We start from the raw sequence: 14,176 nt of genomic DNA, 5'->3' as shown, positions 1-14,176 counted from the left end.
TCTCTAACCGTATCTCTATTTCCATCCTCCCAAGCTCTATCTTCATCTTTCTGTTTGAAATCTTTACATGCATGCACTATCTGTTCCCCATCGCATCTTTCAGAGTGTATTTCAGCTCAATTTCGCTTTTTTCACTATCATCGTATCCACTGTTTTCTTCATCGGTATTTGCATGTCGCCGCAACTCCAGTATCCTTCATAATTTCCATGGCCGACTCTCCTCATCAAGATGATGCTTGAGTTGCTGCTCTCTGCCAACGACTTGGAAGACTCTGGCCTGAACAAGGTGTGGACATCTGGGAAGATGAAGTATCGATAGAAAAACTGCAAGAATGCAAACTCACACTAATCGGTAAAATTCTGTCCAATCCGACTATTAATTTTCCTGCTTTTAGAACACCTTAAGAAGAGTCTGGCGCAATGACTATATTGAAATCTCTCAACGTGAAGAAGGATTCTATATCTTTAAATTCAATACTGAAGGGGAAAAGCAGCGCATTCTAGATAATGGCCATTGGTTGTTTGGACATCATCTGATTATTCTAAAGCCTTGGTTGCCCAATACCCCTTTGAACTGCTATGACTTCACCACTTGTGAGTTTTGGATGCAAATTTATGGTCTTCCTCTGGAACGCTGCACTGAAACTATGATTACAAAAGCAGTCGGACAACTTGGTAAGGTTCAGGAGGTGCGAGTTGAAGGCCATGACAGTTCCTCAGTTAGATCAGTGCGGGTTAAAGTTGAACTTCATCTAAACAAACCCCTCCAATCTGGCAAACTTATAAGAGTGGACGGGAAACACATATGGCTTGACTTTAGATATGAACGTCTATCACATTATTGTTATTCCTGTGGTCTTCTTGGCCATTATGCCATGTACTGTAATGACATCCCTTATGATACAGCAAAACTTGAAGGCATTGATCACTTGTCTTATGGTAAATGGTTGAGGGCAGAGGTCAATCAACATAGTCCATTTTGGTCTGCGTTTTATCAGCAATATCCGAATCAAGAAGATGTTGAAGAAATCGTACCAGAAACTCAACCGCAAACAGCTCCTTTACTCCTTCCAGCCCCTCAGCTTCTTCATCAGCATTCAGAAACATGGGCAAATAAAGCAAAACATTCATCAACTATGCAGCGGCCTTCTCCTTCTGCTGACCTAAAACAAAAATCTCCGATGTTCAACCAGCTGCTGTTACCACACAGTGAAACAGAGAATTACTCTTTATGCAAGAAAATCAAGACTCCAAGGTCAATCTCCAAATCAAGTCCACTAAAAAAAACCAAAAGATATTCTCCTTATGGGACTTCTTCTGATGCAACTGTCGTTCTCGATGACTCAACTCTCCTGGATACCCCCATCTTTTCCACTGAAGGGGTTGGAACATGGGCCGAGGTGACTTGCCTAAAAAAGCCACCACATGACAAATGAGGATCCTAAGTTGGAATTGTCAAGGGCTGGGCAATCCCCTGACAATTCAAGCATTAAGGGCCCTAGTGGCCAGCGAAAGGCCTAATATCATTTTTTTGATGGAGATGAAAAATCAAGCAATGCTGATTCAGAATCTTAAGCGACAGCTGAAGTTCTCAAGTTCTTTTGTAGTAAACCCTATAGGTTTGGCTGGAGGTTTAGTACTCTTTTGGAATGACCAGGAGGTGACTTTAACAGTTGAGCATTCTACTTGCAACTTCATCGACACAATTTGTACCAAGAATCAAACTGCTAAAACTATGAGACTTACCTGTCTTCACGCGCCTTCGATTTACCATCATCGACAGCAAGTCTGGACAGATATCAAACAGATTCGGACTTCAAGTTCCTTTCCATGGGTGTGCATAGGAGACTATAATGACATCCTTTACCACTGGGAAAAGCAGGGGAAAAAGATTATGGAGTCATACAGATTAACTTCCTTTCGAGAGTTTGTGAATGATTGCATGTTTATGGACATTGAAAGTAAGGGTTGCTTTTACACATGGGTAAATAAAAGAGATGGTGATGAAGCCATTAAAGAAAGACTAGACAGGGCTCTGTGCACAATTGAATGGCGATTATCTTACCCGGCTGCAGAAGTTTTTGCTTTCCCAGCTTTAGCCTCCGATCACAGTCCTCTTCTCTTACTCACTGAACCGACCTCTTCTAAAAGGAGGAAAACTTTCTTCTTTGAAGCTTTCTGGCTTCAAGAGGAAGATTGCAAATCGATCATTAGCAATGCATGGACTTCACCAACAACGCGGCCTCCATCCTTGACTAGCAAGCTTCAACGCACTTCATTTGCTCTTGCCAAGTGGAGCAAATCCCTCTTCAGCAACACCCAGCAGCAAGTCTATCTGTTACAGCAGCAGATTCAAAATCACATTAACAAACCAAGTTCTACCTATGACAAGGCACTTGTATCTAGCCTACAAGACAAAATTCACAGAATATGGCAGAGAGAGGAAACATATTGGGCAATGCGTTCGAGGGTTCAATGGCTAAGAGAGGGTGACAAGAATACGAAGTTCTTTCATGCAACCACAATCCAACGCAGGCAAAGAAATCGCATCAGCATGTTAAAAGACGAGCACCTTGGCTGGATTCGTGATCCAACTCAGCTTAAGTGCCTTACGCAAACATATTTCAAACAACTTTACCTTTCAACCGGCTTTAGAGATTATGCGCCCATTATTGCACAATGCCCTCAGGTCATCACAGCAGATATGAACACCAGTTTAACTGCAATTGTAACCAGGGAGGAAGTTATGCAAGCTGCTTTCCAACTTGGAGCCAATAAAGCCCCTGGTCCGGATGGTTTCAATGGATTATTTTTTCACAATCATTGGGATATTATTCAAGAGGATATCTATCTTTCAGTCAACAAATTTTTAGTTCAGGAGTAATGCCCTCTTCTGTTAATAGAACTCTCATTGCTCTCATCCCCAAGATTCCTCATCCGGAAAGGTTAGAACAGTATCGCCCAATTAGTCTATGCAATTTTATATACAAAATCATTTCTAAGGTGTTGGCCAACCGTTTAAAGCAGTTTCTTCCAGAATTAATCTCAACAGAACAGAGTGCTTATGTCACAGGTAGACAGATTCAAGATAACATTATGGTTGTACAGGAGGTTTTGCATCATTTAAAAATCAGCAAACGAAAGAAACATTTTCAGGCGGTTTTAAAGCTAGACATGCAGAAAGCTTACGATCGAGTTGAGTGGGATTTTTTAGAGGACTATCTCAAAAAACTGGGCTTCCATGTTCAATGGGTTAGATGGGTGATGCAATGTGTCACCACCGCCACTTTCAGTGTTAAATTTAATGGAGAATCTTTGGAATCCTTTCAGCCTACACGGGGTCTTAGACAGGGAGATCCACTATCTCCATATTTATTCATTCTTGTAGCCAATCTCTTATCTACTCTCATGCATCAAGCTGTTCAATCTGGCACTCTTAAAGGACTCAAGCTGAATAGGTACTGTCCTACCCTTTCCCATTTATTTTTCGCGGATGATGCAATCTTCCTTTTGAATGGAACTACCATAGAAAGCCAGAATCTAGCCAGTATTTTAAATCAATATTGTCTTGCTACGGGCCAAGCTATTAACAGAAACAAATCTGGTTTATTCTGTGGTAAGGATTGTCCTTTCATTTTACAACAAAACCTTGCTGCTGAGTTAAGAGTTCCTGTTATATCTAAGATGGGCAAGTATTTGGGCATTCCATCTGATTAGGGTGTGTCTAAAAAGGACATGTTTGCATGGGTCTTAGGTCGTGTTAGTGCCAAACTTGAAGGATGGAAAGAGCATTTTATTTCTAAAGGAGGAAAAGAGATCTTGTTAAAGACAGTCGTACAGGCTCTCCCGCAATATGCAATGTCTATCTTTAAACTTCCTGTTTCTATATGTAAATCCATTGAGCAGAAAATTGCTAAGTTTTGGTGGCAAACAAGCAGCACTTCAAATGGTATTCATTGGAGAGCATGGGATGTTCTAAAACAGAGAAAGGTAGATGGTGGCCTTGGCTTTCGTGATCTATTAATCTTAAACAAAGCCCTCTTAGGGAAACAAGCATGGAGACTTTTTCAAAACCCATCTTCACTATGGGCTAGACTATTCAAAGGCCTATATTATCATTCTACCACTTTCTGGCATGCAACAAACAAGACCAATTCCTCTTGGGGATGGAAGAGCTTACTTATCGGTCGAGATGCTATTATTTCTAAGCTACAGTGGTCAGTTGGTGACGGCCAAAACATCAATATTCGAGAGGACAGATGGCTTACCTCTGGAATCATTGGCGGACCAGCTCCTCATGCAGAATCCAAACTGGTTGCTGGCTTCATAGTCCCTCAGCATCAGGTTTGGAATATCCCTCTTCTTCAACGGCACTTCGACCATCACATTGTTGAGGAGATTAGTACTATTCCATTAAGTCAAGCTCCTTCAGCTGATCATCTTATCTGGACAGGCACACAAACAGGTCAGTATTCCGTTAAATCTGCCTATCACATCCTCAAACACTCATCTCACTCTCCAATCTTAAATAAACCATCATCCTCTTATCAGCCATCCCCCTGTCTCTGGCGAAATATCTGGAATCTCAAGACCCCCCAGGATTAAAGTTTTTATCTAGTCATTGTGTCATAATGCTCTCCCTACTAAGGCTAATCTCTATCAACGACACATTTTATCGGACCCTATATGTCAGCTATGTTCTATGCAAACCCCGGAAACCACTGAACACATTATGTTATTTTGCCCATGGACATCAAAAATCTGGTCTCATCACAGAATACAGCTTCATCATGCAGTCTATAACAGAAATCGAATAGAAGAGTGGCTACAGGAAGTTTTTGAAACTCGATCCGGTTTACCTTCCAAAGAGATCATTGCCTTCATCCTCTGGCACATATGGAAGGCTCGCAATCATTTCACTTTTCGCCGGCAACGGACAGCTCCAGATCAGCTTGTAGATGTGGCCCTTGCAGAAGAATCGCTGTACAGACACTCTTTGCAGCAATTGGCCATTCCCGAATCTCCTCTGCTCAACCCTAATCGACTTTGGACTCCACCGGTTCATGGCAGTTTCAAGGCAAACATTGATGGGGCTTTTACCCCTAATTCCACCTCGGGTGCAATCGCGTGTGTCTTCAGGGATCCCGCCGGTATTTTGATCGATGGATTTACCCGTACTGTTCGGGCGTCTTCCCCCCTACAATGTGAAGTTCAAGCCCTAAATTTCACCCTCACCTATCTGCTAGAACAGGGAAAGAAAGAAGCGCACCTCATTGTTGAGTCCGACTGCCTGACCCTTGTTGAAGCGCTCAACGATGATCGTGCTTCACCATGGGAGATTCACGCTTTTGTCGCCGACGTCACTGCCGAAGGGAAGCAAATGCCGCAGCCGATTGGGCCGCTAAGGCCGACGCTCGCAAATCCATCTCTCCTTCTTGGCCCAAATTTCCTCCTGCTCAGTTAGTGACTTTACTTTGTATCGACGCCCTATCTATAGGTTGTAACTTTCATCCTCCTTGAATGCGAATCAGTATCGTTTCTGACCAAAAAAAAAAACAGAAGTAATCAGAGTTTGAGCTAGTTTGCTTATTTTCACTGTTTCATGAAGCATTGTTTAAGTGCATATTTGATATGAATATTCATTTGCATATCTTGGGATCTTAACATGAAATCTTTGAATGCACTAAATTATTGGCCATATTGTTTGCTTTGGAGTAATTATTGCTTCCTCATGCCAGTATGCTTGAATGTCAGAGATGGGGGCAGAAATCACTTTTTTTTCTTTTTCTGGCTCAGTTATTCATGCAAGCGTTCCCAAGCTGGAACTTGATTCGACATTTGAACAGAATAATGAAATAGCAAAAGCTGTAGAGGACGAACTTGAGAAGGTATAATTCAGGTACTCCTTGATGATTTCGTTGAAGGGGACCGTGTTTCATTTGTCTATTCTGCACCGCAGGCTATGTCAGCTTATGGTTAGGAGATTGTTCAGACTCTAATTGTTGATATAGAACCAGATGAGCATGTGAAGCGAGCAATGAATGAGATAAATGCAGGTAGATCCGTGATTTCTTATATGATGATAGGATGTTGCATTTTTCTTTTACTTAGTTTACAGAAGGCGTGCCATACTAACATTGTTTCTTTAGCCCTACTGAAAAGTAAAAGTTTTCCCCCGCAGACTAGTTCCTGCAGAATCGTTATAGCTCCCGTCGGATATATGTTTAAGCAATATAAGAGTTTTTGTTTTTAACCTTACCCACAAAATTAAGAGGTTTAAATATCTAGAGGGCCAAGGTAGGCATTTCTATTGGTTTATTTCCAAACGAGGAGTGCCTAATGCGTTTCACTATTGTGTGTTTCCTGGAGAATTTCAGGTACATTCTCAACCATTGCAAGGCTGGGATTAATTGATTTACATTTTTAATCTAAATTGCCCACACATGATGTTGGCATCAACTTCCAAATGCAAAGATAAATCAAATCCTGTTGGTTTGGCTGCTGAATGTGCATTAGAAAATATCTTATAAATCTAGCTTCTGTTGACAATGTTCTAATGCTGACCAAGATTCCCTTTGTAGTTAGGTTATCGAATAACATCTATCCGAACAAAAATCATGTGGCACAAGTGGATTAATGGCATTCATGTGTTTTATGTAATTATCAGCTGAAATAAAAACCATGTCGTCAACGTGAGACTCACCATGACCAAAAAAAGAAAAGAAAACGTGAGACTTGCCATATGGTGGGACTCACTCGAACGTCTTCTCTAATTTTACCTTCGCGGGACCCACTTATTTTCGATGTTGGTACGCAAACGGTAATTTTTATTTAATGATATAAAAAGATTTCAAATTGATATATTAATTACAAACCTATTTCATAACGGTATAATTTACTATCAAATTGCAGAGCAAAATGACATATGATAGAGGATGGGTATACCGATTTGGGATTTTACCCTTTGTTCAGCTTTTTTCTTCATAATATTAATTTAATTTAACACAAATTAACATAAGATAAATTTATCACAAATGTATTGGATTGTGACTTTTTAGTAGTCAAAAAATTAGTTTGAAGTAAATTTGTTAGAGATATACAAGTTTAGAGTTTTTTTTTTCTCTTTTGGTCATATTAACTCCTTTTCTTTTGCAGTACATCCATGGTTAGACATAGAAAATGTTTAATTGAATATATCCATATATCTATATATTAAAAATATTCAAGTGAATTGTGGATTTTCTCTATTTTCTAGACATATAACATGTTTAGTCCTCATACACGCAGTACTTTGTAGTTTTGTTGCACAATTTACCTTTTAAAATGAAAATAGCAAAAACGGCCCAAAAAGAAAAAGGACAAAAAGGTAGGAGGAAAAATAAAAAATTAACTATCCACTTTGCACTTCAGTGAAAAATCCTAATATTCTTGCTATTTGCTCTAGCATGTGTCATAACCCAATAGAATCCCATATATTAAATATATAACATCCATATTTAAATTGGAAAACCCAATTTGGAAAAGCTTACTCTGGGTAGAAACCACTACAATTAGGAAACTAGGGAGCACTCAAATTAAGGAACTCACTCAAATTAGGATAGCTCGAATTAATAAGCAAGTCTGGATGAGATTTCCTTATGAATTTAAATTACGAAATATTCAAACTTGGAAATCTACTCAAACTATGAAAATTTTCAAATTAAGACACTTGCTCAAGCATGTAAACCTACCACATACTCAAACTAGAAAAAACATATTTGGATCAAGTCGAGGCCTTTAACATTTATAAGCGAGATCTCGGTAACCAAAAAAAGAAAAAAAATGATTGCTTGCAACTTGTGAGATTTGAAGGGGGCTCTCTAGTTTTCAAATGGCGAATTTATGAATAATCTATGCTCAATCTTGAGAGTCGTAAGTCGTCTAGTGAACTGTCATGGTTTTTCCTTTCCTCGGGCAAAGCAAAATACTCGATAGATTATCGCGCAAATCAAAGATAAAAGACAATCCACGCGGAGTCTCAAATAAAATTATCACGCTGTCCCCAAATTTAAGATTAAGCTCGCGGATTCAAGGGGACGGAAGGTTCGAAAGAGGGAAAATCTAGATGGCGTTAAGCACCCTTTACTGGAATCTTGATAAAGAGCTACCTAATTATTATTATTTTTGGCAAAAAAATAATTATTTTGTTAATTGATTTTATATTTATTTTTTTATATTAGGAAACAATTATTCAAAAAGTAATTTAAACATAGGTAAGAAGATAATCGTTGAGTAAATTTGTACCAAAATTCAAGTCGAAAAATTCATGATCATGATAATAACCTACAAAAATAAAGTAAACAATTCACAGATAAAATTAATATTTTCTTACTCCAATATATGATTAGTGTTTGCTCGGGTTATAATAGTGGAGAATAAGTTTTGAAGAAGACAAACATGAATGACATGTTGAAATGTAATGAGTGCAGATGAATCGGCTAGGGTGAAAAAAAAGGTCATTTCAAAGCGATGTGGTTAAGTTTTTCTTTTTATAAAATTGAAAAAGAAGAAGAAATAAATGTAAGATATAATATTAAATTAAGAGCGGCAATAGTAAGGAATAAGGTAGTTAATTTAATGTGATAGAGGTATCAGGAGCTAATTATAAGGGGTCAAAAAGGTTAAAAAACAATCTTAAATTAAAAGTAGGACCCACAAGGGTTATTGACTATGATAGGAGGCATCATGAACCAATAAAGGAATGGAAATTGGGTGAGTCTTTTTTCTTTTATTTTCTTTTTTTATCATGGAAACACTGGTAGATAAAGAAAGATGGTAGCAAATGTACATACATGACCAAGATCCAAGTTAGTAGGAGCAAACTTCCTAAGTATAATTAGGAAACATTAATTGTAAGCCCGAAACCTCTAGGGATCCATTAAAAGAAAAAAAGAAGAAAGAGAGCACTAGTTTGGGCCTAGAAAAACGGACCGGCCCAAAATTGTCTTTCAAAAGACTCGGCCCGTGCACACGCCCGCTTAGAAGTACCTGATTTCACACATGCTGCTTTGGCTAGCAGTATCGTTCAGCTGAATTAGGAATCTTCAGCTTTTCTTCTCCGAACCATCCACGCTGACTCGCAAGTCTCAACTAACTCCTGACCTGACTCATCGAGAAAATATTGAGTGGTCCGGGACCGTCACGTCAGCGTGGTCCTGGACCACTCACGAGGCGCCACATGTAAGAGGAGGGAACCAAAGGACCTGCCCCGTCCCATCTCTCTGATGCTCTCTCTCCTCTTTCTCTTCTCTGTCTCCCTCCCCTCACACGTGGTGTCGCCGCCTGAGTGGTCTGGGACCACGCTGACGTGGTGGTCCCAGACCACCCAATATTTTCTTGTGACTCATCCGTCAGTTAGTAACCAGCGATGACGCGTCCCATTAAAACGCCTTTTCCCTCGACTAGCCAAAAGAAGAAAAGAATTACCATTTATCGCAATTGACGTAGCTGGCAATTCTTGACATGAACTCAACATATTTTAAATGCGTCCAAAATAAGAAAAAATGCGAGTATTGACAGAAATTTAATCACGACGTGCACTTATGATGGCGTGATTCAAGACGATTGCGAAATTTGAATACGAAAATTGGGCTCGCTAACGCCAGAAGGAAGGGGGAAAAATCTCTGTGCACTCGTGGTGAAATTGTCCTCTTCTTTCTTTTTGTCCTGAACCTGCTTATGGTGCCCTTTTCATATTAGCAGATGCCCGAGGCTTGGCCAAAAAACGGTTGGCGCCTGTGTCACGTCTCGGTGTCTCGAAAAACTGCTCGTCCAGATAAACATCACGATGGGGGACCATCTGAATAGGCACGATTAGGAAAAGATAAAGTTGATTTAAATTGGATAAGAATCATATTTCAGGGCAAACTTCATAGGTAAAATCGAGTATCCTTGACCTTGTTTTTTCATATGGGAGAGATCAAGGGCCCATCTGATTACACATGGACATCCCGTCACTATTTAAAACATTATTGAGTAAATGGATCGATGCTTGAGTATCGCGGAAGTTTCGCGAAATTCAAAATATCCAAGCTACAAATTATTAAAAAAAAAAAAAAGTAATTCTAGATGTACCCTGAAGGGCCAGAGTTTGTTAAAGAAATAAAAAGAGGAGTACTAAAAATTCCATCACGGATAAATCATTTGGTTCTCTTTTGAGAAAAGATGAGAGTGGATGACAAAAGGAGGTGGTCCTGCTGGAGATGGGGAGCACGCTATCTTGGCTTCGTCTATGCCTTTCGAAAGGAATTTCCTTTCGTCAAGGAATCGATCCCCATCACTTCAGCTCCAATCCAGGATGGTCTTCTAGGATTATTACCCGCAATGAATAAATAAATAAATAAATAAATAAAACTGCGCCTAACGTCTCACACTCGAAATCCTAATCTGACTTTGACCAAAAAATTTAAAAAAAAAAAATCCTTAGCTGACACCAATACTTTCGGCTTTCTAAAATGTTGCTAGAGCTCCCAAATTTGGACCAGTTCAATAGAAAAAAGAAAACACTACATTTCCGTCTCTGATTCCTAGACGTACAAAACAAATCGGATGCGTGCGATCCCTTAACCCCTCGTGTTATCGAAGCAACATATTGCGACGTGAAATATAGATCGAAACTGCATGGCACTTTCACAAAAGCCAAAGGTCTTGGAAGTAATCAAAAAGGCAACACACTCGAGCGTGGGATGTCATGAGAGTTTCGCATTAATCAAATCTCAGAGGGACAAAAGAGAACCGAGAACCCCATACTTTTCATCGTCTACATCAGGGCTTTTGCTGCTCGAAAACATCACAGGCCCCTTAGAAATCGAACTTGGGGTTTGAACGAAAGGTATTATGGCGTGGTAGAAGAGAAGTGGGTACGAGAGCGTTTTGGACATTTCATCTGCACGAGCATTAAGAGAAGTACTATTCAACTTTAGCACGGGATCTCATGTAGAGAGAGAGAAAGGGGGGGGGGAGGAGAAGCACTTTTTTGTGGATCCTAATGCGGTTTTCGTCAGGTGACCTAGGTTGCCCATGACAAAATTTCTAAAACAAAAATTGATTTGGCAGAAATCAATTTCTTAATTTCTATTCGAACAAGTTTTGAACAAGTTAAAACCCGTTTGATAACATTTCAAAATTTTTATTTCGAAATAGAAATGGTTTGATAAAAAAACAAAATTTTATTTAGGAATAAAAATTGATTAGATAACAACATAAGAAATCTAAAATACAAAATAATAGTCGAAATAATACTAATACAATTTCATGAAATTTCCGGCATATTATTATCTATTGCCATTTTATTAGCAATTGTTTTCCTAAGTATATTTATTTAGTTTCCTTCCGGTTAATGTATCGTTTGCAAACTCAGCATAGGTTCGGACAAGTCTTCACGGGCGTGAATATGGGTGCCATCAATGGCACCTATACAGCCTTGTCATTTTATCAAAAACTAGCATTATACAAGATTCAACAAAATAAAATAAATGGTGTAAATAAATATATGAGAATTCTACCTTAAAGTAATGTTTATAGTTAAGAACCAATCGGGGGAAATCAGTTTATTTTAATTCTCGAATTGAATTAGTCCAGTTGCTCATCCCTAATTTCTTTATTGTTGCTCAATAAACCTTTAATCACCCTTGCATAGCAAAGAGAGAGATTCTCTTGAATCTCTTGCTTTCGAATTAAAATTCAAGATTGTGTAACAATCTAATTATTTTGATTTTGCAAGAATTTTGAATTTGTAAAAAATAAGATTAAATTTCTAGACACGTTTTTATTCATCTATTACGTAAGAACTTTTTCTTCAACTCTTTACCAAAAAAAAAAAAAAAAAAAATTTCTTCAACTGGCCATGCGTGTGCCTTTTTTAGGAGGAGCCCCATTGTTTTTAAGTAAGTATTTAAGAACTTTGGTCGTTTTTGAAAATTAGGGACTCATTCGATTGCCTTTAAATCAAAAGGAAGTTATAAAAAAAATACAAAAAAAATGCAAAAAAAAAAACTCGAGCAAAATAAGAAAAAGAAAATTAGCAATAATTTGTGAAGTTGTGGTTATGAGTGAATTAAGTTAACAAGAAGGCGCAATGTTCTTTTATATGGTTTGATTTCAGTTTTGATTTTTATTTCAGAAATTGAGAAATTAAATCTTGATTTCTTCAATTTCTCTATTTTGGAATAAATCTGTTTAGAAATAGAGAAATCAAATGCGTTACCAAACGGATTTATGTTGGCAAAACCTTATTAGGGAGCAGAGAAATAGAGAAATCGAGAAACAGAAATTTTGTCATGCACGCCCCTACTAGTTCGAGTGCCTCAGACATGCTTGCTCTTTGAAAACAAATTAATAATAGAGGGATGACATTACACATTTGATCAAAATTTAAATACCACATTGAAAAACAAAGCATTTTGGATATTCATCTGAATAAGCTTTTAGATAGTACTGTTTCACTTTAGGGGAGAGAGAGAGAGCACTTTTGTTTTTGTTGCATGTGCTACCTAGTTTGAGTGCATCGGACACGCTTCCTTTCCAAAAGCAGATTAAACTTTTAGAGATGACACTATAAATTAGAATCAAAGTTTAGGGATCACATTAGGTACCGAAGCGTTTTGGATATTTATTTGCATAAGCTTTCATATTGCACCATTCAACTTTTTAGCATGGGATCCCACCGAGGGGGAGAGAGAGAGCTCTTTTTTCGTGGATCCTAGTATGCTTTCATTGCGGGACCTAGTTCGAGTGCCTCAGATGCACTTGCTTTTCAAGAGTAAATTAAAAATTAAGAATTATATTGTGTAAATTAAAAGTTTAGAGACAACTTTACATATTTAGAATGAAGGTTTGGAATAATTAGTGCTAGTATTCTCTTTCCAAAAGCATGTCCTTGAAGGAAAACCAAAATGAGCATTACGAATTTTGAATGCCTAAATTATAAGATAGGATATTAGATGCGTGAGTTAGAAATTTGTAGAGAGACGAAACTCTATTCCAATCATAAGACAATATACATACATAGGGATTGCGTAAAAAATTGAGAGTTACAAAAAAGGTTGTGTCTGTTTCACAGTAGACGAATGATTCAAAGATATTTTCCCAAAAAAACCTTCAACTTCACCCAATGTCCCACACCCAAAATCCTAATATGACTTTGACTAGAAAAAATATATATATAAAAATTAGACACTAAGGGCCCAACAAAATTTATGAAATAGAAATCACTTTTATTTCATTGATGAGTTTCTCAGCAAAGAAACGCATTTGATAACGATTCGGAATTTTTATTTCTAGAGTAAAAATTCATTTGATAAAAAAATAAAATTTATATTTCTAGAAGCGGCGATAGTCGGCATTTAGTAGCCAGAGTCGACGTCCAACAATCGGCGTCCAACGTTCGGCAATCGACGGCGGGTGGTAGAAGTCCAACTTTTGACATCCGAAGGTCGGCAACTAGCGGCTAGCGGTGGATGGCCAACGGTCGAAGTCCAATGGGTGGTAGCGAGGACCAACGGCCAGCAACGGGTGGCCAACGCTCAGAGTCCAACGGCCGGTGACTGGAGGTGGTGACGGGTGGCCAACAACCAAAGTCCAACGGTTAACATCTGACAACCGATGGTGACCGACAAGTGGTCGGCGGCGAGCCTATGGTGTTTGGTGGTTGGCAATGAGGAGCCAACGACCAATGGACGTCCAACATTCGGCGACCAGCAGTCGATGACAAGCGGCTGGAGTTTGATGGCGGACGGCCGGCAGTCGGTGGCAAATGGATGATGGTCGAGGCCTATGGCGGGTGGGTGGCGACCAACGGTGACCATTTGGCATCCCATGGGCGGGTGGGTGACAAGCGATGACGAGAGTGAATGATAAAGAAAGTTTTGATTTCTTATTTCTGTTCCATAAATATAAAAACTAAATTAATTTCTAATTTCTACTACAAATCTATTTCTGGAATATAAATTTATTCTAGAAATAAAAAAAATGAAATTGTATTACCAAACAGATTTCTGTTATAAATCTGTTATGAGGAATAGAGAAACAAAAAAATAGAGAAATAGAGATGTTGTCATGTGCGTTCTAATACATTCGACTTTGTAAAATGTCGCTAGATCTCCCAAATTCAGACTGGTTCGACAGAAAAAAATAAATG

The 14,176-nt window shown here is 38.6% G+C and overlaps 1 long non-coding RNA gene across 2 annotated transcripts; it reads right to left on the bottom strand.

The window, feature by feature from the left end:
• Nucleotides 1–194: 194 nt before the first annotated feature.
• On the bottom strand, nucleotides 195–5,200 carry LOC104428832. Of its 2 annotated transcripts, none has more exons than XR_005553086.1 (6): nucleotides 4,860–5,200; nucleotides 4,269–4,445; nucleotides 2,066–2,335; nucleotides 1,747–1,869; nucleotides 1,036–1,163; nucleotides 195–277 (listed from the first exon to the last, which is right to left on the bottom strand). It is a non-coding gene; the product is annotated as an uncharacterized LOC104428832 (long non-coding RNA). The 2 variants fall into 2 exon arrangements; XR_005553085.1 differs by having other exon boundaries at nucleotides 236–324.
• Nucleotides 5,201–14,176: the final 8,976 nt, after the last annotated feature.

This window comes from Eucalyptus grandis, chromosome 7, assembly GCF_016545825.1.
Source record: "Eucalyptus grandis isolate ANBG69807.140 chromosome 7, ASM1654582v1, whole genome shotgun sequence".
Taxonomy (NCBI): Eukaryota; Viridiplantae; Streptophyta; class Magnoliopsida; order Myrtales; family Myrtaceae; genus Eucalyptus; species Eucalyptus grandis.
This window is presented reverse-complemented; position numbering and strand designations above follow the sequence as displayed.